A 24,820-nucleotide genomic window follows, 5' to 3' on the forward strand; every position below is an offset into this window, starting at 1 on the left:
CGTCATCCTGCAGGTGATCAGGAGAAAACCTTTGATGGATTCTAATCTGTCTTTCAGAAAGCTTCTGGACCAAGGAGGGATTTCAGCATCTCCTAAGGCAGAGAAGTGTGGCAGGAAATGCCAGTCCCTAACCTGAGGTTCCCTAGGGCTGAGCCAGTTGGGTCCCACTAAAGCCCCAATTGAAATAACGCTTCTCTCCTATCCTAGGGACCAGCTATTCTGGGATGCCTAGGAGTTGGGGCCTTTAGATTGGGATCTACTGAGATGAGCACATTTTACTGCCTTAACCCTTCAAAGGTGGCACTGACTGTATCTAACAGAGCAGAGTGTCATGGTGACCTGACCTTGGAAGTGGGTTAGTGAGAGCTGAGCTCCAGCTTGTGAATCCTATTTTCAGTCTTCATGCAGTTTTAAGATTTAGCCCAATTTCCAGACTATCCCCTACCCAGGCTTGAAAATGGCTTTATTTCACACTTTGCGGCAGGAGGTAAGTGGGTTTCTATGTGAAAGTGATGGTGCCAAAGACATTTATGAACATTAAAAAATGTCTGAACGTGGCTTCAAGCCACTCAGCCTGTTTCTCATCCCACACCGTGCCTTGCGGAGCGTATGCAAGTTCAGAGCTCCCTTTGAAATCAGTGGCGGTTATGAGCTTGGAGCAACTCTGTGGGACTCTGTACAATATAATAAATGAGCCCCTTTGAAGACTAACCATTGTACTTGGGCTCTTTTTGTGCTTCTGACACTGCTTTCTTGGGGATGTTCTGTGATGGTGGGAGTAGCCCACCAACACATGCCCTCTGGTTTTCAACTTTGGGCCTGAAAGAGGGAAGGCGGACAGGGAAGCAGGTCCTCGTATTTCCTTAAAGAACTGGCCTAGACCCTTTTGCTATCCTTTTGATATCAACACCTGGGATAAGGCATCCCATGCGCATATCCCCTGAGTGAAAACAAAACAAAAGCTGCTTTCATCTTACTGGCTCTTGCAACAACAAAAATAGCAACAAGAACAATAAGAAAACTAAAACAAAAACAAAGCTATGAGCAGGCAGGAGATAAAGCAGACTTGCTTGTACGTCAGGGTTTTCACAAGTTATTTATTTAGTGGAAAGCAGAGAATTTGATCTGGGATATTTTCCATGTTTCCCTGATGACATTATAGGCAAAGTTGATACTGACACCAAGATGAAATTTCTTGAATATTCTTAAAAGACAAGTAAAACTTTTTGTTTTGACTTTTGACTAAATATTCCTAAAAGGCTATTATATGTATTTCGAATGCTTAAGTTCAGTAAGAAAAATACATCCAGGTTGCCTTTAAACTATTTAAGAAGAATTATTGAATTCTTTGGTCCAGTTTTTCAGGTGCAAGTTTGAATAGCTATTTGGATGTCACTTCTTGAACTAGACACAGATTCAAATAATTTTTGTTGACTACCTTTTTGATTTCTCACAACCACACTGTGAGATCAATACTATGAACTCTACTTAGCAGATGAAAGAACCCAGGCCAGAGTTCCAAAGGCAAGAAAGAGCTAGCAAGTAGCAGAGCTGCATCCAAAGCCAGGTCCCCTGACGCCCAAGACCAGCCCTCATCCTCCCCAAAACTGCAACCGCTTCTCAAACTATAGTAAGCCGCCCCTCTCTGTGAATAAAATAATATGCTATCTTTATTTATAATGAGAAGTATTTGAGCTAATATTGAATTAGGGTGAAGTCCCTGTAGGGGCTGATCAAGAATGGTTGTAGAAAAAGTAAATATCAGGTGAAATGGACTTCAAGGAAACTTGCATTTCTGGATGCAAATGTGCGATGAGAAAGTTCCAGGTCCTTTTTCTCATCCTTGAAACATTCCCTAAAACAGGGACAGAAATAGATAGAATAGTCTTTATAAGTATTGATTGGTGGAAGGCCTCCTTGAGTTCACTGTCTTATGTTCTGCCTCATTCCAAAGCTGTGGTAGGTGGATATCAGATAAGAAATAAGTAAAGTATGGGTAAAGAAAAAAAGGAAAAGAATAATATTAAGTGGAGACCAGAGGTAAATTAATACATGCAAATGCATGCCACACTGAGGATGAAGACAAAACACAAAACCAAAACCAGAGCAGTTGGAAGATAATAATAACAGCAAAGCTGGCTGATACTTAGTGAGGATGTTTATGATTTGCCAGACACAGTGCTAAACACTTGTACATTGAGGGTCTCACTTAATTCTCACTGCAGCCTTATGAAGTAGGTATGAATATTTCAGTACTTTACATTTGAGGAAATTGAGGCACAGAGAAGTTAAGAGGTGGAAGGTCAACCAGCTAATGATGGATACTAGATGTGAACTCAATCATTCTGATGTCAAGGGCAAGACCAGGCTCTTGACCACTCCTCGCTTTATACCAGGTAAACACATTGTTGTTACTCACGAAAACCCAATTGTTTCCTGGCATTTGGGTTTAAAGGAAATGACTCTGTGCCCTCGTGAGTGGAACATGCATGGGTCAGAGGCTGCCTTTGCTCAACATCCCCTGTGGTGCTGACAATGCAGACAGGCCTATGGGTGTTTGTCACTGGGTCCCTTCAAGGAATCTGAAGCCTGAGGTCAAAATGCAATTCAGTCAAAGTGAATAAGAGGGTCCAGAACAATATGGTTCAACTATTTAATTTGAATGGTTTACCTTGATCTTGAGATATAATCCAAACTATCTGGAGAGATGGATGGACTTCATGTCCTTCAGACAATCCCCCTGGAGCCTCCTCAGCTGTAAACATTTCTTGAGCACTGCTCTGCTGGGGGAAAAAGAAAAATCACAACTATATAGAACGGAGGCCATAAATCTGGAGCAAAACTAATCTCAGTTGTTCCTGCAATGTTACTCAGCGGTCCTATTACATGTGCTTCTCCCATTTCCCCGAGCTGCGATTCCAAACCTTTACCACTTTTCAAAGCTTTCAATCTTCTCTCTTTGGGATGACCTTGTTTCTAAGCTAGGGACTAGCAGCTACCAAGAGTGGCTTTTTTTCATTTTTCCACCCATTTTCCCGTAAGCCCACCTGTGTCTGCATCCTTCCATTCCTTGTGTTTGTCTCTAGCAAAAAACCCCAGTTCTCTTATCAAAGGCAACTCCATCCATTGGTGCAGTGGATATTATTCCACCCTGCCTCCCTCGGAAATTCGCTTTTTCAATGATGTCCTTTGCTTACCTTCAATGCTCTGTGGGTTATTCCCTTCAGCATAAAAATATGGTCATCCCTCTTATTTAGAAAACAAACAAATAAAAAACAAAACCCATTTAACGGCCATTTTTTAAAGCATCCTCATGCTTTTCTTTGATGGCTATTTTTTTTTTACAAAGGGCAACCTAGATTTATTCTCCCTGAATTCACATCACTCTGCATCTTTGGTCCACTCTAACCTGGCTATCCCCCCATATCCCTGCACTGAGGCTGCCCTATGCACTTACTAACCCAATGGAATAAGCACGATTAGTTCTCATCTTACATGGCTTGTCCTGCGACGATTCTCACATTCTTAGAAGTTCTGGCTTTGCCTCCCATGACATTTCTCTCTCTCTCTCCTGGTTTACCTATGTACTGGTGGCTCCTTTTCTGGTGCCTTGATTGGTTTCTATGTCTCTGCCCCTTCTTAAATATAAGAATTTCCTTTTCTCACTTTAGTCACTTTTGGGGGGATCTTGTCCCTACCAATGCTTTACATCTCAATCTCAATTCTCAGCCCTAGTCCCATGTCTCCAAGCTGTTTTCAAAATCATTCCACCTGGACATTCCACGGGCAACACAAACTCAGTACGTCCAGAATTGAACACACCTCCTCTCTGCTTTCAGGCTCAACCCTAGTCACTCCACAAAAACCGCATTCTCTCCTGTATTTTTTTAAGCTCTTTATTGGAATATAATTGCTTTACACTGTTGTGTTAGTTTTTGTTGTACAACAAAGTGAATCAGCTGTATTTATACATGTATTTCCATAGCCCCTCCCTCCTGTGACTCCCTCCCACCCGCTAAGTTGTCACCTATCATCGAGTTGATCTCCCTGTGTTATGCAATGGCTTCTCACTAGCTATCTATTTTACAATTGGTAGTGTATATATGTCAATGCTATTCTCTCACTTTGTCCCAGCTTCCCCTTAGCACCCCCGCCCCACCCAGTGTCCTCAAGTCTGTTTTCTACATCTGCATCTTTATCCTTGCCCTGTCACTGGGTTCATCTGTACCATTTTTCTAGCTTCCATATATATGAGTTAGCACACGGTATTTGTTTTTCTCTTTCTGGCTTACTTCACTCTGTATGACAGACTCTAGGTCCAACCACCTCACTACAAATAACTCAATTTCATTCCTTTTTATGGCTGAGTAATATTCCATTGTATATATGTGCCACATCTTCTTTATCCATTCATCTGTTGATGGGCATTTAGGTTGCTTCCATGTCCTGGCTATTGTAAATAGTGCTGCAGTGAATATTGTGGTACATGTTTCTTTTTGGATTATGGTTTTCTCTGGGTATATGCTTAGTAGTGGGATTTCTGGGTCATATGGTAGTTCCATTTTTAGTTTTTTAAGGAACCTCCAAACTGTTTTCCATAGTGGCTGTACCAATTTACATTCCCACCAACAGTGCAGAAGGGTTCCCTTTTCTCCACACTCTCTCCAGCATTTATTGTGTGTAGATTTTGTATACTAATGAATTCTAGACCCTTTCTCCAGTTTCCCAAGCAATTGTCTGGAAACCTCTGACTTCTTTCTCACATTCTAAACAATGTGTTTTATTTGTTCTTCTCCTGAGTATCTCTCATCTCTAATGGGACCACCAGTCTATTTGAGTAGGTCCAGCAACTCCCTTAACCACTGTGATACAACTCTTGACATTTGCACAGTTTCCAGAAATTCCCATTTCCAATCCCCCTTTCATAGTAGCTCCAGAGTTCAAATACAAAAATTTGATTATGTTACTCCCTTACTTACAATTGATCATTGGTCTCTCATGACTCACAGCACACACTTTAAAATCTTTTGTCTGCCTGGACCTCTGGGAAGTTTTCCAGGACAGATTTAAATGCATTACCCTAACCTGCCACTCAACTTTGTGGATTACCCAGTTTAGTAAATCTCATTGTATTTGCTTGTTTGCAGGTCTGATTCTTCACTTGCTTAAATGCCTTGAGAGCAGGACATTGCTTTCTCAACTTTGTACGCAGAGCATGTACTATACTAGTAGATGCTTAATAAATATTCAGTGAATGAAGGAAATGTATATATTCTTGAAAAGTACAACATTGCCAAGAGTGGGAACAAATCTGCCTATGGAATCTCAAAGCATGCCCTGCCAAACTTAAAATTAGGAATACCCCCTTGGTTACACATGCAACTTGAGACAGACTGGGATGTATTCTGACCACAATTCATGGTATAAGAATGTGGTTGCCAAACCACTACTAGAACACATATACTTTTTTTTTTTTTTTTGGGGGGGGTACACCAGGTTCAATCATCTGTTTTCATACACATATCCCCGTATTCCCTCCCTTCCTTGACTCCCCCCCCTCGAGTCCCCCCCACCCTCCCCGTCCCAGTCCTCTAAGGCATTAAGAAGTCTAGATCGTGGTGGTGAATATCACTGACCCGTAGGGTCTAACTACTTCAATGAATTAGCTGAAGTAGGTGCTGGGAAAGGCGTTGGATGAGGTCTGTGCGTATGCTCTGCTGAGACACTCTCCTTCAAAAAGATGGATTTCAATGGAAACAACCTAAATGTCCATCGACAGATGAATGGATAAAGGAGATGTTGTACATATATACAAGACTACTCAGCCTTAGAAAGGAATACTACTCACCCTTAAAAAAGAACAACATCATGTCATTTGCAGCCACATGGATACAACTAGAGATTATCATACTAAGTCAGAAAGAGAAAGACAAATACCATATGATATTGCTTATATGTGGAATCTAAAATATGACACAGGGGCTTCCCTGGTGGCGCAGTGGTTAAGAATCTGCCTGCCAATGCAGGGGACACGGGTTTGAGCCCTGGTCTGGGAAAAATCCCACATGCCGTGGAGCAGCTAAGCCTGTGTGCTACAACTACTGAGCCCACAGGCCACAACTACTGAAGCCTGTGTGCCTAGAGCCCGTGTTCCACAACAAGAGAAGCCACAGCAATGAGAAGCCCATGCACCACAAAGAAGAGTAGCCCCCCTCTGCCACAACTAGAAAAGGCCCACACACAGCGACAAAGACCCAACGCAGCCAAAAAAAAAATAAAAAATAAATAAATAAATTTAAAAAAAAATAAAATAAAATATGACACAAATGAACCTATCTACAAAACAGAAACAAACTCACAGACAGAGAGATCAGACTTGTGGTTGCCAAGGGGGAGGGAGGAGGGAGAGGGATGGACTGGGAGTTTGGGGTTGATAGATGCAAACTATTACACTCAGAATGGATAAACAACAGGTCCTACTGTATAGCACAGGGAACTATATCCAATCTCCTGGGATAAACCACAAGGGAAAAGAATATTAAAAAAAAGAATGTATATATGTATAAAACTGAGTTACTCTGCTGCATAGCAGTGATTGGCACAACATTGTAAATCAACTATAGTTCAATTGAAAAAAAAAAGAAGATAGGTTTCAGATAACAGACCGCTCAGCTCTCATGGACTCTTCAGACACTCATCTCAGATTCAACATATGATAAGGCCAGGATATATGGGCCCCTTTAAACTATTACAGCCTTCTCCCCCTGGTCTCAGTGTATATGAACAAGGAAGATTTTGTGGAGTTTTGTTTTTCAAGGTGATTTGTCCCACTTCTTCTATGAACTTTCTTTTTAATTTCTCTCACCCCAATAAGAGACCAAAAGTCAATCACTCCCCCCCAAAAAATAATAAATAAATAAATAAATAAATATATTAAAAGTCAATCCCTTCCTTACAATAATCATCTCTTCGTCTCATGGGGAATATATATACAGAAAAGATTATATATTGAGCAATCAAAAATTAAGATTCTATTATATTCATTTGCTTTATTTTTCAGATTTCACATATAAGTGAAAATATTATTTGTCTTTCTCTGTATGGCTTATTTCACTAAGAATAAGTGAACAAATCATAAGCATACCCTCCAGGTCCATCCATGTTGAGCAACTGACAGATTTTACTCTTTTTTCTGACTGAGTAATGTTCCATTGCATATGTTTACCATATCTTCTTTATCCATTCATCTGTTAATGGACATTTAGGCTGCTTCCATACCTTGACTATAATAAAGCAGAAACAGACTCATGGTTACAGAGAACAAACAAGTAACCAGCAGGGAGAGGGGTGGGGGGAAGGACAAGATAGGAGTAGGGGATTAAGAGGTACAGACTACTAGGTATAGAATAAATAAGATGCAAGGATGTAATGTACAGTACAGGCAATATAGCCAATATTTTATAATAACCTTAAATGGAGAATAATCTATAAAAATATCAAAGCATCATGTCATATACCTGAAACTAATATAACATTGTAAGTCAGCTATACTTCAACAAACAAACTGTTGTTCTGAAGCAGCACATTGAAGGCAGACATCTGGGCACTGACACCCATTTACACACTGGGAAACCTGAGGCCAGTCTCCTCCCCATCTCTCATCCTTTGTCTCCTATTTGACTCTGAGGTTTATATTCCAGCAAAAAATAATTTCTAACCTAATCTGGCTATGTAGGGTCGTTTAGCCTAATCCTGTGGAAACACAATTCTCATAATTTGTTACTTTAGTTAATATACAATTAACACCCTACCAGAGGATTATTGGCCGATATCTTCATCTTTGCCACATTCTTTTAAATTGATTTAATGGTGGATTAAGCTAGGCCTAGAGCATGATTTATTTATTTGACCTTTGTCCTGGCCTACATTAAAATTTATATTTTCATGGTCAGCCTGTATTTTAATCATTAAACTATTTTCCTCTTTTTTTTTTTAACCCTGGAAAGAAAATAAAATTATTCACTTTGAATCAAAAGAGAATCATAAAAAAGAGAGAGAGAGAGTCATGGGAGAAAAGGATGTAAGTAGCAGGAGAAGAGGAAAGACAGTAGATCGTCAATGGCTTGAAGTGAGAATTGTGCATTATGGCAACTAGCGCTCATTGGTCGAGGCTAAAAATATTTTTAAGTTTTAAAAAGATGCTCGGGGCTTCCCTGGTAGCACAGTGGTTAAGAATCTGCCTGCCAACGCAGAGGACACGGGTTCGATCCCTGGTCTAGGAAGATCCCACATGCTGTGGGGCAACTAAGCCCGGGTGCCACAGCTACAGAGCCTGTGCTCTGGAGCCCGTGACCCACAACGAATGAGCCCACACTCTGCAACTACTGAAGCCTGTGTGCCTAGAGTCTGTGCTCTGCCACAAGAGAAACCACCACAATAAGAAGCCCGCGCGCCGCAATGAAGAAAAGGCCCCGTTTGCCACAACTAGACAAAGCCCGTGTGCAGCAATGAAGACCCAACATGGCCAATAAAAACAAATAAATAAATAAATAAAAGAATTTTAAAAAACAAAAATAAATAAAAATAAAAAGATGCTCACCTTTCTGGCTAATTAGTGCCATGAAGAATTGGTACTACAACTGGCAAGACCAAACAAGGTAGGCCTTTTTATCTGCTCTACAAGGTGTTGTAAGAATTAAATGTGGTAACATCCATGAAAACAATTTGCCAATGATAAAGTTCTCCGTAAACATATAGTATTACCCGAGCAGCCATTTCTTAGGAACCATCAACCTTTGGGTCACTAATTTCCATTGTGGCTACATGGGCTCTCAGCCAATGACTTTCAGGGAGCACTGGCCTTGATCAGCACTGCAGCATTTGCTCCCATAAGAATACCAAATATACCACCTGCAGAGTACTTTATTTGCATTAAAGGCCAAGGAGCTTTTTCTTATTTAAAAAAATGCAAACGACTTTCTGTTTTTGAAACAAGTGGCACTGACATCTCTCAAGATTGAAAGCTCTATTGTCTCATTTTAAGCACCCCCTTATTATTAGGCGAGGATGTTGTTGGCAAGAATGAATAATTAGGTAACTCTTTGTGGGCACATTTTATTCAGGTCCCACGGGGAACGTGTAATTGTAACATCTCCTTGGATTATTTCACAAACATATGGCAAATGAAGCACCTGAGCCAGATGTACAAGCATATTATACGAGGTCTGTTTTAACTTAAAACTGTGAAATACATCAGATGGTGAAGTTATTTTGGTCGTGAACATCCAACTCATGGAAATAGTATAGAAGCATCTTTTTTTTTTTCCCCTTATTGTCCATTTTACTTGGACTGGAAATAATCAAGAACAAAATAGCTTGGAAATCATCTCTTGCAGTGGAAGATTCCAGGTAAAGTTCAAGGCCTAATGAAATATAGGGTCTGGATTTAAATGGATCTCAGGCATCTCCATATAGTTAAGTAATGCCTATTAGCAATATAGTCACTGCTGGAAGATCTGGAATCTCAACTCAACAGCGATTATTTTCAACTCTCTTTTTCTCATCTTGTGTTTTCACTCCTCTGGAGATGCATATGGTTAGATTAATATGGAATTTTTTAAAATAATGAGAATATATTCTCTACCAATTCAGTAGGGAGTTTTTCTGTTTTTCTTTTAGCTTATTTTATTATAACAACATTGGTTATTTATTTTACTAAAGAGTTATCATCTGGTATTGGCTTCTTGGAATCACAGTTATCTAAGCAGAAATGCCCATCCCATTTGCTGGTGGGAATACCACATTTCAGAATGAATAATTTTTAATCTGAGTTACTTATATTTCAGAATTAAAAGATATAGATGCCATTGGACTCCCAATTATACAGTGTTGTGCTTGGTCTGATAATGAAGACTACAAAGGCGTGGGCAACTGTATTTTCCCTTCAATACATACGTGCAAATTCCATTAGCATTAATGAGCACTCTGCTCGAGTACTGAAGAGGATGTGGACCAAGTCACAATGGAATCTATTACTTTATCCAGTTTCATTTTTTTTTTTAAAGACTTGCATCATATACCTGAGCTTTTCCTGAGAAAGAGAAACACACAGTGCTGAGAGGATGTAAACAGTATGGTGGCAGTGGCACCAGGGGAAATGTTCTTACCTTTTATAGCCAGTATGGCATAGAGCAGAGATTTGGGGGTTGAATTACTATGGTTGGCAAATGTTGAAGTTGACAACAGAGGTCCACAGAGCCTTGGATATTCTGCCTTTGTGTTGCATCAAAATATTTATGAACTTAATTCTGCCTCTCAATTCTTTCCCCCTTTGAAATGGCAGTTTTCTGCGTGATAATATGTATAGAGATGCAGTTCAGATGTGTTCCCGGCCAACGTGATATTCCATAAATGCAGTGCACCTGTGTTTTCTTGGTCACCCTGCTGCCACTGGGGTGCCTTAAAGTGCTCTCTCTCAAATAAGGGAGGAAGAGGCGGGGGTGGGAGTGTGTAGGGAGGGAGTATGATCTCCCCTCTCCTCTTTTTTTCTACTTTCTTCGCATTTGGAAAGCCTTGGAACATATATTTAATTTCAGGTTAAGATGTCAGGTTTATCTCTGTCTAGAGACGTTGACAAATCCCCATCTGGGCCTGCAGTGGCCCTGGATGCCCTCATATTCTACCTATCTCACAGGGATGCAGTTATATTTATAATACACACTTCTAATATTGCAGAACTGCTAGGGTCAGGGCATCCTGAGCCTCACGTATCAGCCAAACAACCCCACAAAAACTGAGCTTCACGCCGAGGTCCCCTTCATAAAGCTGCTAACCCAACATCCTCTCTCCAGGACCAGGAGGGACACTAGTGTATGACTGACCCTCCACCTAGCAAGCCCAACACTCTGATTAGTCTGAGAAATGGACTTTTAGTGCTGGGAGAAACCACAACAGGCAAAACACGAGGACTGGCCATGAAGGCAGACAACAAACCCGAAATACTGATTCTGTGCCCTTACCTTCCTTTCCCCGCTGAAGATTTAGACTTCTGATGGTAAAAGCAATAATGTTCTGACCTCAAAGGGCTGAGGTTGTGTTGCCACTGGTTGTTGAAAGAGTCATTCCTCAGCAGCAGTAGGACCACTGGCCCCAGCAGCGGCAGCCGCGGTGGAGGCAACTGCAAAAACCGGAGTTCAGTCATATTGGCATCGGATTCTGCAAAGGGGAGGGCAGGGAGGGAGGGAGTCTATTGGCCTAAAAAGCTGAAACATCTGCTGGAGTTATTAACAGCTTTTTGGCTGAGTTCAGCAGCAGGGCACCTTGTGGTGGATAGATTCTTCCCTCAGCAATTCAAAACAATGCAGTTAAAGCAAATTTCTCATTTTCGGAGCGCAGCTTAATGAAGCGAACGGTATTTTAAAAATAGTCACACTTAAAATGGTCAATAGAGGTGACTGCAGTCGGCGGTTACCTTCGGGCCTCCGTGGCATTGTGAACTCTGCCAGGGCGATGGCATAACATGGATTTTTCCAGAGGCCACGTAGCTCACGGTTAACTCACTGTAGAGGAATTTACATTATTTATGAAGCTTATGCAGATTACTCTATGGTGTAAATATTGGTGAACTGGATCAAGACCACTGAGAGGGCTTGTGGCTCTCCCTTCTCCAAAGTGTGCGTTAAATCTTTCTAGGCTCAGAAGTCCAATTCCAGGAAAGGTTCCGAGGGGCCAGATTTTGAAGATGAAGTTAAACTGAACATGTGGCAACAGCCTGAGCCGGAAGAGCCCTGGCTTGGAAGGCAGGGACCGAGGGTTCTAGCCCTAGTCCTTGTTCTAAGTGGCTGTGTGAGTCCTTGGGGGGAGGGGGGTAACTTCATCTTTCTGCCTCCACTTCTTCCTGGATAAAATGATGGAGTTTATTAAGGGGTATGAATGTCTCCAGATGTTTCCATCCAGTTCTGCCATCCTGGGAACTGTGGCATTCAAATCCAATTTGAAAGTGTTCCTCTTACGAAATTCACGAATTGTAAGCAAGCTGAGACTGTTGGCCAATGCCTTGGTGCATTAGCACATGACACTGTGTGGTATTTGGGTGGGGGCATCAGACAAACAAACTGTAACATTAAATAGCTCTGTCAGTCACTTCAAGTGAATGTACCATATGCTGTAACAGACGCGGGCAAAGTACAACCAGGCCCAGCTGGATTTCCTAGCCTCTTAGTTTATTGGGCCACATGACAGTGTCCAGCCCAAGGAAGGGTCACGAACAACTTTGGGTCCTACTCATCCAGCCTGCTAACTTTGGCAGAAGGAAGGGGGCGATGAGGGAGAGAGAAGGCTGACCAGTGGTGGGCCACCATCTGTGATGGTGCTGAAGTCTGCCCCATCCCTCTTTCATCATTTGCCCCTGTGCCCAGCACAGGATAGCAGAGAGAAATTGGCCAAGTCACTGTTTCCTTAAGCAAACTGATGACCTGACCTTTCATTGCAGAGGGAAATGAAAAAGGACTGCACTGGTCCCCTCCCCCCCGCCCCCCCCACCTCCCCCCGCCCCCCCCCCCCCCCCCCCCGGCATTCTGATCCAGGAATCTCTAGGGAGAGAGAAAGTATTTTTATCCATTCAAAAATTATTCTCATTGGTTCTAAGATACATCTATACCCTGACAGGCAAGGGTCTTATGAATGTGGGGTTGCTTCTAGCCTCTGTAAGCAGCTTCTGTCATTGAGGTTGAGGGCACATGGTCCAAGCCTAATGGATTTGTCTGGTCCCTGACCTCAGGTTTCATTCAAGCCTGTTGGGAGCGTGGTCCAAGTAAAGTGAGTGAAAACAAACAGAAGCCTTTCCACACTGCCCAGCAGTGCTCATACAGCAAGGTCCTGGGTTCCTGACTAAACTTAAAGGAAAACGTTCCCAATGTCCAGAGCCCTGTGTCCTGCAGATGAAGGAGAAGAGCACCCTCAAATTCTTTGCGGCAGAACCCACTTGGGCGGTACCAGCCTTGACTTTTAGGTGAAACAACTTATCTATAAATGGAAACCTCGTACCTCTGCAGAGAAGGGATACCTGAGAGAAGCTTCTGATGGCAGTTTGGGGCCTTTGTTGCCATGGAAAACCCAGCTGATGGCACGCCTCATCCCCCGGGAGTACCAGCCAGCGTGCTGTTCTGAGGTTGGCTGCTGCCAGGGGAGGCTTGCCCGGTGATAACAGCCATTGATAACACCTAGAGCCCCGTGTGGCCAGCTCCAAGCAGGTTGCTGAGAGCCTCTGTTTTGGGGGATGGCAATTGCAGGTCAGACCCCTAGCCTTTCACAGGGGCATCTTACATGCCCCGTGGCTCTGTGGCACAGGTGCCCCTCAGTGTTCCTGCGTCACATGGACCCTGTCACCTTGTGCAATACGAAGGGGGCCACCAGTGCATGTGATGCAGGGGATGTGGGCCCAAGCAGTCCCGTGTAAGCAGAGCATATGTCCCCTGAGCTCCTGTGCGAAGTCATACCTGAATGCTTCCATAAAGAGACAGGTGAGATAGGAAAGGAAGATGCAGCCTCTACTGAGAAGACAGTAGCCAAGGTTTCTGGGTGAATGGGATGCCCAGCTCCTGAATCCAGTGCTAGTGAACAGGGGGCTACAGACCCTCTGTAGGCCCACACATCCCATGCGGCTTGTTCAGCAGTTCCCTACTGGAGCCTGGGGTCTCAGGCTGGGATAGGAGGCTGTCTGCAGCTCCCACCCCGAATGGGAACCTACGGGCACACCGTAGCCTTAAGCCGGCCTTCCATGGATCTTAAAGAGAACAAGGAAACAAGGTTGATGGGTAATAAATATCAATGGATTACTCCCCTCCCCCACATACCAACAGATCTACACAAAGGCAAGTGTAGACATGCCCTCACATCTCATGTCACCTAGAGCATGGATGTTGATTTGCTGGAAATGTGCGTGTGTGTGTGTGTGTGTGAGCTTTAAGCACAGCATCACTTGTCATGTCAGGGCATGCATAAAACCCAATAGCAAATATTTTTTGTATTGCTGAATAAGAAGTGATAGCATTCTACTTGAACCCTGCCATACTTGACAACTGTCATATTAAAACAATTCTAATTCCAGACTCAAAGGGCAGGGGTAGTGTTTAGTAAAATTAAAAATAGAAATTAGGAAATCCCTGGGCTGTCTTTATTTCGGCCTCCAAGCTTATAGTTAATTTTGAGTAAGTGGCTCAATCTGTACATAATAATTTGCCTTTTTCCCAAAGTAAAGTCAGACTAAGCATCGTAATCACTTTCTGGAAAAATATAAGACATCATACTTTTTCAGAATGGCTATGGGAATTTAGGGGTTTAATAATAACTGAATTACAACCTAATATCGTACCATTGGTAGAACTGTTCTATAAACTGAAATAAATCTTGTAATGATTTGTTACTTAAATGAAGGATGTTTCTTAGTGTTGCTACACAGATGAAAGATAAAGGAGATAATGCACTCTCAGTATTCCACAGCAAAGCAACTACACCCTCATAGCATCCAAAGGACACTAGGGGTCATCAGGTCTAATCTCAGTGTTAAATGCGGAGAGAGGCTTAGAGAGGTTGAGCACCTGCGCATGGCTACACAAGGAAGTCTCTTTACAACATACTCCATTTCTCAGTACAGTTGTAATGACAAAACCAAACCCCTTACAGGATATGTTATCAAAGACAGAGTAAGTCATCTAAGATAGGACTCTAATCACATTCTCTTTCACATATTCTCCCAATACCTTTCTTTCACAGAAGAGTATCTACTCTCTGGTCCAAAAGGAGTAAAAAATTTCGCTCCTAAAATCCTCCAGTGGAAAGTCTGTATTGATATCCTTTATCAATTCCTAAATTGATAAAGACCAACCTTTATCAATTCACCAATGCATAAATAAATACTTTGATGTACTGAAATACATACGAATATAAGTCAGTACCAACTGTAAGGAAGGGATTCTGGGAAAGAGGTGCCAGTATTGTTGAGCCCTTTTTACGTTCCAGACTCCTTGCTAAGAGAATTTTAAAGTATGCGATTTATTTTAATATCGCAATCCTGTAAAGTAGGTACTCTTACAGATAAAGACACTGGGACCCAGAGAGGGGAAGAACATCCCCTAATGTTACTATGTGGTAAAGGCAGGCTTTAACTTCAGGCCACCCTAACGTGACCTCTTTATCTACCCATATGTGTGACACATATGCAGAAGGATATACGTTTGAAGGAACACATGTAGTAAGTGATGGGCGTTATAGATAACACCCACCATGATAGTTCAGAAGTGAGATCACTGATACCCCCAGAATGAATCAATGATGAATCCTGTCAGATTAGAGTGATCAGGTACCAGGTTTCACTGAGATAGTGAGAGGAGCCATGTCTTGAGGAATGGGTAGGCTTTGATAGGTAGATATGATAGTGAAAGACTCTTTATTTTGGGAAAATAGATCTTAGCAGGGAATGCATAGTAAAGAAGCATGAGTAGATCATCTTGGCTAAAAAAGGTTTCCTTTGGGAAGTCACACAACAAGACCAGAAGCTTGGGTTTGGACTCTTAAAAAATTCAATGCCAAGGTAAAGGGTTTGGATTTAATGCTTCGAGTAGACTGTAAAAAAAAAAAAGTCACTTGGAGATAGATTAGAGAACCAGAGGAAGGAGGCAGGGAGAGTTTCTTGGATGGTCCAGGCTGTGGTGATGGTGATGGTAGTGATACAGTGAAAATAGACAAAAAGGAACTTACAAGGTAAGAAAAGCAGTGCTCTAAGGCAATGCAGTGACTGATTGTAAATCATTCCAGATATTATTCCAGGTGGAAGGACCCGGAATAATAAAAGTTGTCCAACTTGTTTTGCTCAGATTCATTTGTTGACTGCTCAATCGTAGCGAGTTTGCTGTATACCTGGGTCTAGTCTGTTCTCTGGAGATAGAACAAATGAACTAGACAGCTACGCTTTGTGCTGCCAGGGGACATACCTTCTAGTGGATGATCTGGGGGCTGTGGCTTAGGTTGATAAGAGTGGGGGGGGCACTTTAAAAGGGAGAATTGGTTTTGTTAAGAAGATAATTAGTTGGAGGTGAGATTAAGGTAGCCCAGGTTAAAACGTAGATGAGGCAGGTGATAATAAAGAAATATCTTAGTAGGGAGATCAGAGTCAGAAAGAGAAATTAGAAAGCCCTGTAGGAGAAATAGTCAGGTACCAAATCATTTCCAAATTTTGAACTGCTGTCTTCACAATGACCAGGTACATGTCCCCTGAGTCTGTCTTTATCGTTAGTTTTATCCCATTCCCCGAACCCACATTTCTTCATGCACTTTTTGTATCATTAAATTTTTGCCTATCAAGGAAATGTAAGATTTGAATAATTCTATTTGCTGTAGCACAGGAAGATATCCAACTATGTTTGATTGCTTTAGGAGAGTTATGAAATATTTTTATTCTGTGAAATTCTTTAGGGCAGTGCTTCTCAAAATTTAACGTGCACATAAATCACCTTAGGATCATGTTAAAATGCAGCTTCAGATTCCATATATCTGGGATGGGGCCTGATGTTCTGTGGTTCTAAATTCTTAGGTGCTGCTGCTACTAGTGGTCCCCAGATCTAACCCTGAAGTTTTGGCATCATTGTGTTATTAAATCTCACATTTCCCTCTGCCATTGATGATAATGAAAACTACTGTTTGCATCTTGTAGGTATAAACATATTAGAATAAAGAGGATAAAAACATAGGAACTTAAACTTTGTGGGAGAAAAAGCATGTACAAATTTTGCTAGGTAGTCAAGAATCTGATATCAATGACTAAAAAGAAGGGCAGACATGTTACAGGAAGTGACTTCCAGATTTGGTGGTCCAAGAAAATTTCATAGAAAAGGATGCTTTTGAGCAGGTCAAGGTCATGGAGGCAAAGAAGGAGAGGAAAGAAAATCAGAGTTGGAAGATAACATCAGTGCCATATATATATTTTTTAATATTTTTATTATATATATATATTTTTTGCTGTGTTGGGTCTTCTTTGTGGTACATGGGCTTCTCACTGCGGTAGTTTCTCTTGTTCTGGAGCATGGCCTCTATGTGCATGGGCTTCAATACGGGCTCAGTTGTGGTGCATGGGCTTAGTTTCTCCACAGCATGTGGGATCTTACCGGACCAGGGATCGAATCCGTGTCCCCTGCATTGGCAGGGGGATGCTTAACCACTGTGCCACCAGGGAAGCCCAGTGCCATATTATTTTGATCACTGTAGATTTGTAACACATTTTGATATCTTAATGCAAAGCCACCTCTCATTATTCTGATCTCTCAAATTTTTTTACTCTTGTTTTGATTTGATGTGAGCCTTAGATCATCATTAAGTCTCAAGAAAAAATGTACTGAGAATGATTGACTTTCATTAAGTTTAAGGGTTATTTGAGGAGGTATGGGCATTTTTCTAATGTTAAGTCTTTCCATTGTTATGTTTCTCCATTTATTGTAGACATTATGTTCTTCAGTAGAAGTTTACAGTTTTCTGGAAATAGTTTCTTTTCGGGGCAGATTTTTTCTTACCTATTATATATATTTTTTGCTTACTGTTATTAATGCTTTTTTGATGAGTCTTCCTTTTGCATGCCTAGTATTACCTTTGTTTTTGGGAAAAATACCCTCTAGTTAGGAGCTATCTTTTCTTCAACTTGTACCTCCAAGCATTATAACTACTACAATTTATTTTCCTATTACAGGGAATCAGTGATTTCTGATACATAGGAAAAACTCCTGGAGTTTGTATCCTTAAATGTGTACATTTATTTCATATATAATGAGCTTACTAAGCTTTATTAGTTTCGAATGATTCTTTTAAGTTTTTCACATAAATAATAACATCTTAAGTTGCCATAATAATTTTCTCATTCGTACCTCATTTATTTTTCTTACCTAACTGCATTGGCCAGAACTTCATAAAATGCTTAATCGTAATATTAATGTGAATACTTTTGTCTTCTGAGCTTTCATATCCAGATCACTGTTAATAAGTCATTATTTTATCTTCTCAATCAAGTTAGTTTGATATTTGTATTCAATTTGGATTAAAAAAACAATAATTCTGGATTACCATAGGTCCTTGATGACTCAACTTTTCCAGTCTTGAGTTCTTCTACTTTTGCTTCTTCTCTTGAATTTTTCAGGACAAACATATGGGTGGCATTTTAATTTTAGCCTTCAGATTTCTGAGATTTTTATACACACTAAAAAAATCTGTTTAGGTATAAAATTATCGGGTCACAACTTTTTCTTATTAAAAAGTCTTGTAGTAGTTGCTCCATTGATTCTGCCCTTTACAGCAGTATTAGGCTGGGATGAGTTTGTTTCTTTGTAGAATAATAATTTTCCCCCTACCTGAATGGCAGGGAAATTTAGTGCCAGCTCGCTCTGGTCTCAACTCAAAAGATGTCCAGAAAAGGACACATTAGCTAAGCTGCAGTTAAGTCCTCAGGCCTGGGCACTTCTATGGAACTTGGGGTGATGAGATTGCATTATTCAGGTAGCTCCTGCTTTTCCCATGCATGCCTGGCTGTTGGTATGTTTTTAGAAACACACAGAGAGCTAAAAGTCTGCCTGGTGGTGGGTAAGATAAAGGGAAGAGGTAGAATCTGAGCTATACCTTGAGATATGATAAGTTTGCCAGGCCAAGGAGTGGTAGAGGGAAACAATTCACCCAAAGAAACAGCATGAGTGCACAGCACAGAGATGGAAAAGCAGGGCACTTCACATAAGTAAGCCACAGGGTACATGGAGGGAATAGCTGGAGCTGAGGCTGGCAATTAGGGCGGGGCCAGTTGCAGCAATACCTTAAGAAAAATGGGTGTTATTCTGAAGGCAATAACCAATCAAACCAATGAGGCATCATTCAAAGTGAAAAAGTATCATCAGACCTGTGCTTCAGATTTATTACACTGGTGGTCAGCACGGAATTTGAGGGCAGGCCATTTGGGAGCCTACATGAGAGATGAAGATCTGGAGTTGGGTGATGGAAATGGATCAGGGACAAATGAAGAACATGTTTTGGTGTTTGAATTGACAACAGATGTAAGAAATGTGGAGACAGAGTGAGACAGAGGAACCAAGATGACTCCTGTTTTCCGGGACTATACAGAAGCTGTCCAGGAGAGAGTTGTAAATAGGAAGTCTCCAGGTTAGGAGAAAGCTCTGGGTTGCTGAAATAGAACTAGGCATGTGTAAATGTGAGACAGTGAGGTTATTCAGAGAGAGATGATGAAAGGTGGAACAAGAAGTGAAAGTTGAGGCCAAATGCCACAAAGAAATTGGATGAGTCAGGGACTGAAAACATGCTTAGGATCTGCAAGTTAAGAAATTATTAGTGAAATTATTACTCCACTGCTTGAGGAGTTCCAGTTCAGTTGGGGAGTAGAAGCCAGGTAACAAGGATTTTGAGAGAAATCAGGAAAGAGGCCTTGTGTTCTTCTTCTAGAAGCCAGAGGCAAAGGGAAGAGAGAAGTGTATAGGTAGCTAATGTAGAGCTAGGAATTTTGTTTGCTTGATTTTTAAGGATGGAACTGAGGAATCAAGTCCCCAAATTAAGTTTGGCTTATACTGAATCTCCAAGTTATTTTTGATTTTATTTCCTTGACGAACCATAGGATCTGCCTACATTTCTACTAATTTATCTTTTCCCTAATTTCTCTTCTTTTATCTTCTAAATGTTTACATTTTTTCCAGAAAGTTGTTCAACTTTCCATCTTACTGATCCTAATTGATAGGGAAAAGCAGAATTTCAGTGTAATCAGTGACCTAGAATTGGAAGATATCTTGGATCAATTTGTCTAACCTACTCTCTCAAAGTTGTAATTCCCTTTCAGCATCCTTAACATATTTCTAGTGATAGTAAACTGCTACTTCAAAGGGAAGTCAATCACTTTGGTTGGACATACCATATCTAACAGCATGTCTATGTTAATTCATGCATTAATTAATACTTAGTTCTAACAGCATGTCCGTGTTTAGCTGCAGGTAACAGACAACTCTGACTCAAAATTGTTTCAACAAAGATGAAAATATATTATTTCATCTAATAGGAAGTGCTCAAGTAGGCAAGTTTCAGAGTTTGTAAAATCAGTGTTTCAACACAATATCAAAACCCAGGATTTTCCCATCTTTTTACTCCTCTATCCTTAGTGTATCAGCTCAGCTCTCCTCATTGTCACAAGATGGCTGCCAGTACTCTGGGCATCACATGCAATCATTAGACATCTAGCAGAAGGAAACAGGATATACCCTGTTTAATATTTTTTTGTTGTTATTGAGGATACTTTTTCCAAAAGCCCTCAGGAGACTTCCACCTCAGTATCACATAATAGCAAAGAACATGGACAATGAGCTACATGGCCTGGGTTTGTATTCTAGTTCTAATTTCATACTTGCTTAGGCAAGTACTTTTAGCCTCTCTAGCTCTCAGTTTTCTGAGCTATAGAAGTTAGATACTCACACATCCTACCTCATAGGGTTTTGCTGGAATTAGCATTAATGTATATAAAGCATTTGGAAAAGTACCTGGCATACAATAAGTGCTCAGGAAGCGTTTGCTATGATGGTTATTATGCACCCAAAAATCCTAACTGAGCTACAGGCCCATCCCTTAGTCAGTCACTGGCAAAAGGAATGGGGTTACTGTGATTGGCTTTGAAAACTGAAATGGGGGCTAAAGATGTGCATCTGTATACAGATATATGAATAAAACTTGGGCTCTGTTAACAGGGAAAGGAGAAAGGGTGGATGGCTCTTGGGGAGGCAACCAGTAGTGTCGACCGCACAATGCATAGCTTGCCATTTGCTTCCATTCCATTTGTTATCAGTTTGCAGACTTTGGTGATTTTGGGAGAAGGAGCTGGAGGCAAAGACAATATTATGCTTAATATATACTAGTGATATACTGAAATATACACATTCTAAGCAGATTCATGCTTGAATCCTATTAAGTGAAACCTGAAAATATATATTTAAAATACCTAACAATTAGTTACAATATCATCCCAGACAGCAGTTTAAAAGAACTTATATTTTTTACATCAATTTCCAAAGCTTTATGTACCTACCTTTTCTCATTTAATTCTCACAGCAACCGGGTGATGTATGAAGGATTGGTACGATTACCATCTTGCATACGACGAGATTAAAGCCCTTCGAAATCTAGTAGGAACCCTGGATACAGAGGTAAGAAGTAGAAGAATTCACACTTAAATTCCGATCACCCACATCCTAGTAAGAAGTCTTTCCCCTCTATCACGGTGCCTTTCTTATAAAGACATTCTGAAATGCTTTCCTCAGTCACCATTAGCCGTGGCTTACTCCAATCTTACAGCCAAAAATTAAATATAATGTGCCAAGGATATGCCAGAACATGTGAGCACAGAGCTGGCCAGGACACTTTTAGCACCACTTACTCTCAGAGACATGAACACACACGTTTACGGGTCACTATTCTACGGAGGGTTATCTGGAGTCTTTTATTACTATGAACATTCTTTCTTCAAGTACCCAGTGTTAATTGCTAACTTCTGATTTTTTTTTTAAATCCAAAATTGGCACTGGGCTGTTTGGAAATCTGATTACCTAGAATATGATCTATGAGAAAGCTTTCCACAAAAAGGACTGATCACCTAAGAAAACAGTTTCATTCCAGAAAGGGAAAATTTGGATAAATCCTCCTTTAAAGCCCTGTAAAATTGCCAGTAACTTACATCTCTTCTTTAAAAGAAAGACTCTTCTTAATCAATGGAATGGGGTGGTTAGTGACCTTTAACAAACTTTAATTACCATTTTATTAGAAAGTATTTGGCATGTTTTATAAGACTGCTGTAATCGCTGTTATTTACATCATGATATGCTCGTTGTTTTTGCCAGAGACTCCAGCTGGGGCTCCTGCCCTCTGGACATCTGGTTAAATGCTTCTGCACCCCGTTTCCATGGTTTGTGACAGTCCAGAGCCCTCCTTGTGATTTCTAGGTGTTTCTAGAACTTACACTCTTACCATTTTCTTTGCCTCTACGCGCCAAGATCCGACAATACTGAGGGTCTGCTCTGAATGAATCAGGTAAGAGGCCCCCATCTCTTCATTGGTTTCTAAAACAACAGAGAGAAAAGCAAAACCCAAATCATTCACTCTTAACATTTCATGAGGATGTGGGGATTCACAGGGTCAGGCTACACTGAGATTCACGCAGACATCCACTGTCAATTCCTAACTGGAAAAAATGGAATGTTACTCCTCCTCTTCCAGACACACCAGATCGCCTCACCCCCAATGCCCACATTCTCACGTTTTATTTCCAGGCAGTTGTTAGGGTATTTTCTCTTATTCTTCTCTTTCTAGGAGGACAGCAGGTGTCAACGGCTAGTATCAAGGAGTATTTTCTCATTTCTTTACATTTGTAATTCACCTTGTCCAGGGTCTGAACCATAGCTTAAAGTATACACATATTATTCAAAATTTATTTGGTCCAACTTTTCTCTCCATTCTTTTCCCAGGTGAAATCATAAATAAGGCCAGAAGTTGGCAAACTACAGCCTGAGGGTCAAATCTGGCCACATCCATTTGTCACCATTTTTTTGACTTCTTTTTTGTTTTACATTTTAATTTTACATTGGAGTATAGTTGATTCACAATGTTGTGTTAGGTTCAAGTGTACAGCAAAGTGATTCACTTATACATATACATATATCTATTCCTTTTCAGATTCTTTTCCCGTATAGATTATTACCGAACACTGAGTAGAGTTCCCTGTGCTATACAGTAGGTCCCTGCTGATTATTTATTATATATATAGTAGTATGTATTTGTTAATCTCAACCTCCTAATTTATCCCCACCCCCACCCCCCAATCTTTCCCCTTTGGTAACCATAAGTATGTTTTCTAAGTCTGTGAGTCTGTTTCTGTTTTGTAAATAAGTTCTTTTATATCATTTTTCTAGATTCCACACATAAGAGATATCATATGATATTTGTCTTTCTCTGTCTGACTTACTTCCCTTAGTGTGATCATCTCTAGGTCCATCAAAGGCTGGTTTCACACTCATTACAACTGGCGAGTTGCACAGTTGCACCAGAGACCATGAGGTTCACTAAGCTGAAAGTATTTATGATCTGGCCTTTCATAGAAGAAGCTGGACTTGATTTAGGCAACTCTGTTAGAAGTACCTGTACCTAAGGCTTTACTGTATACAATATTTTCATACACCTTATATATCTTGAGCCACTAGAACCTCTGAAATACCTATTCTCCTCATTTTACGATGAGAAAATTGGAAAATGACTAGTCCAAGATCACACAGGTAATATGTGACAGGGTTGGGATTAGTACAAACTGATCTGTTTGTACCCTCCAGAGGATGCCCTTTGGAGAGCAGGGGAACCAATCTGCCGTCGAAAGACGAGAGACCCAATTCCCTTTCAGCTTCCACGGTTGAAGAGGAGTCATTTTTGTTTGGCCCTACCCCATTCACTCCTGAATTCTTGAGGGAAACTTGCCAGCTCAGTCCCCCTCCAGATGAGAATCTAGACTGGAGACGAGACCACTGCAGATTAGTTCTTTTTAACTCTGCACTCTTCTGGAGTAGGAGTAAAAGGCATGGAAATGCCCCAGAGTGCCAGAGCTAGACCAGGATGCAGAGGTACCTCAGAGCCCAGCTGCTGCTTTGGCTTGGTTCCGCCCCTGGTTGGGACCGCTGGCTTCGCCTTCGCACTCTGAGTTCAGTGCTCTTTCTGCTCTGTTAAGCACACTGCTGAATAATGATGGCACAAATGAATGATTATGGTTTCATCAGGGAAGCACAAAAGGAGAGATGGAATTTTGTATTGGTTTCCAAAAGTGGCCATCATCAATGCCTTCCCTCTTGGTAGATGCGCGATGCTCCTCACATCAAGTGGGTGGCACAGTCCCAGTCTTTACCCCTTGAACATGGGTGATCTCTGCAACAGGTCGAAGGTGGAAATGCCATGCTGGGACTTCTGACACCAGGGTATAAGAAGTGGGCAGCCTCTGCTGGGGTCTCTTGGAAGGCTCACCCTGAGATACTCCCTCTCAGACACTAGCTGTCGTGCTGTGAGAAATGAAAGCCACATGAGGCTACAGACAGGGGTTCTAGTCAAAGTCCCCAGCCCATCTCTCAAGCAATAGCCAGCATCAATGTCCAGCCATGTGAGAGCGCTATCTTGGATGGCCAGCCCAGTAGAGCCTTCAGATGCCTGCATGAGACATCTTGAGCAAGAGACGCCCGCACAACCCATAAACTTGTGGAAGTTAACACATTATTGTTTCAAGCCACTATATTTTCGCATAGTCCTATGCAGCTATAGATAACCAAAAAAAGTTTAGGAATGAGAAGATAATTTAGTTATATACAAGAAAAGTGAACATATTTTATGAAACCAGTCACATCAACCAAGGAATCCATTGTCCCACTACAATCAGAAAAAAGAATCCCCTAAAGCTAGTGTGACAAAACAAGGTTTCAGATTCCTTTTGCCTCTTTTACTCCTTTTGGGGAAGAGATGGGGATGTGAGTATAGGTGAGGAGTGAGAGGTGTGCAGGAGGGAAGAGGTTCTTTCAGAATAATAATGCCTCAAGTTTATGTTCATTTTTAGCAAGAGAAAGTCTCCTCTGGTAGAGACTTCAGGCATAAGAATCTTATCTTACTCCTGGGGAAAACTAAAGAGGTATAGAACAAAAATTTCAAAACACCTCCCCAGGACAGAATCAAGAATGAGGATCTCTAAAACTTTGACTTAGAGCAGTAGGTCCTTGCTTGGGGG

At 41.2% G+C, this 24,820-nt stretch overlaps 1 long non-coding RNA gene across 2 annotated transcripts in view; it reads left to right on the forward strand.

Moving 5' to 3' along the window:
- LOC130846054 (uncharacterized) overlaps positions 1-24,820 on the forward strand; it is a 78,713-nt gene that overhangs the window by 25,724 nt on the left and 28,169 nt on the right. For both annotated transcript variants that reach the window (XR_009051501.1, XR_009051502.1), the window contains exons 2-3: positions 21,127-21,221; positions 22,065-22,101. This is a non-coding gene — a long non-coding RNA (uncharacterized LOC130846054). The remainder of the gene's footprint in view (positions 1-21,126; positions 21,222-22,064; positions 22,102-24,820) is intronic.

This window comes from Hippopotamus amphibius, chromosome 2 (assembly GCF_030028045.1).
Source record: "Hippopotamus amphibius kiboko isolate mHipAmp2 chromosome 2, mHipAmp2.hap2, whole genome shotgun sequence".
NCBI lineage: Eukaryota > Metazoa > Chordata > Mammalia > Artiodactyla > Hippopotamidae > Hippopotamus > Hippopotamus amphibius.